Source organism: Octopus bimaculoides, chromosome 16 (assembly GCF_001194135.2).
Source record: "Octopus bimaculoides isolate UCB-OBI-ISO-001 chromosome 16, ASM119413v2, whole genome shotgun sequence".
Classification (NCBI taxonomy): Eukaryota; Metazoa; Mollusca; class Cephalopoda; order Octopoda; family Octopodidae; genus Octopus; species Octopus bimaculoides.
Window position 1 is genome coordinate 18,535,218 of NC_068996.1, and position 1,562 is coordinate 18,536,779.

Here is a 1,562-nt window from a genome sequence, read left to right on the forward strand (position 1 = left end):
TGAATGTTGTTTTCACTGTCCAATTTTTCCTGTCTTGGTTTGTGTTTGCCACCTTGGAATCCTCTGTGTAGTGGGTTGATCCACTACTCAGGAAGAGACTATTCAAGAGTACTTTCTGTCCTATCTTCGAAACGTCTAGTTAGAATAGAGACAGCTGATGAAGGAATATTCCAAGTGGCTTTCCGTTTTCCTATGTGTTCGTTCCGTTGTCTGTAGTTCATTGTTCTAACGTCCTGTACCCTGATATGCATATATATACACATGTAGATGTAAGTATGTACGTATATGTGTGTATACATGTATATCTATTCTTTGTATTATATATATATATATATATATATATATATATATATATATATATATATATATATATATATATATATATATATATATACATACACATACACATACAATTTTTCACATCAACCAAACTGTTGATACTATTTGTTATTCTTATTATTGTTATTATCTGTAATTAACCTGGCATTGAATGCAAATTTTCTTGTTCAATAAACAGTTTTTGCATGCATCGGTATGGTAGATGTCAGGTTTAAAAAAACATAAATTTGCTAGTTCTATTTCTGTATTTCCACATATGTATTTCGTGTGTGTGTGTGTGTGTGTGTGTGTGTGTGCGCGCGCACATACAGACGGAATTTTTTTGGCTTTAGAAAAGAACAACGATGTTATATAAGTCATAGCTTTTTCAACTACACAGTTTTTCGAAGCTGTAAGAATGGCTTCCAACGCTTGAAACGTATTAGTATTGTTGTTGTTACAGTTGTCACCGTCATCGTTGTTTTTGTTGTTGTTGTTGTTGTTGTTGTTGTTGTTGTTATTATTATCATTATTGCCATTAACATCATATAGCCCTTTTACGTTTCCGAGTTCAAATCGCACCGTAGTCAACTTTAATTTTCGTCTTTCCCGAAAAAAAACGCAACACTGATAAAATACGGATGCATCTGTAATCCGCCAACCCGCTTCACTCTCCAAAATGCTGTCCATGTACCTAAATATAAAATCGTTCTTCTTGTTGTTGTTATGATAGCAACCACTCCTCAAAATTACTGGCCTTCTGTTCTGCCTAGATTAGAATCAGTTACTTGTTATTGCTGATATGGAGACAATGATGTGTGTGTGTTTGTGTGTGTGTATAATTTCATTCGAGTGTTAACCCTGGACTTTACCTTATTAAACTCATCAGGCTATCGGACAATAATCCAGAGATTGTTGTTTACATACATGAATACATGCCGGAATGACATTTTCTGGGTTTTTCTTTTAACCTTTAATAACTGGACGTTTACATTGGATTTACACTGGATTATGTTACTCTATACTAAGAATGCCGTCGGATTTCATGTAAAGTTTGGGACTTCCAGTTATCGGATGCCAGCTTGTACATGCACAGCTTGTGTGTGTATGTATTTAAATGTGAGAATAAATAGGGAAATAGGGGGTTTATATGTCTGTACATCCATCTTTGTATCTGAATATATATACATGCGCACACACACACACACACACACACACACACACACACACACACACACACACAC

At 34.7% G+C, this 1,562-nt stretch overlaps 1 protein-coding gene and 1 long non-coding RNA gene across 5 annotated transcripts in view; one reads left to right on the forward strand and one right to left on the reverse strand.

Moving 5' to 3' along the window:
- The window catches only part of LOC128249594 (uncharacterized), a 2,458-nt gene extending 903 nt beyond the window's left edge, over positions 1–1,555 (reverse strand). Inside the window, exon 1 of the long non-coding RNA XR_008265699.1 lies at positions 53–1,555. This is a non-coding gene — a long non-coding RNA (uncharacterized LOC128249594). The remainder of the gene's footprint in view (positions 1–52) is intronic.
- LOC106873692 (neurobeachin) overlaps positions 1–1,562 on the forward strand; it is a 436,667-nt gene that overhangs the window by 214,515 nt on the left and 220,590 nt on the right. The gene's annotated exons all lie outside the window — the stretch shown is intronic.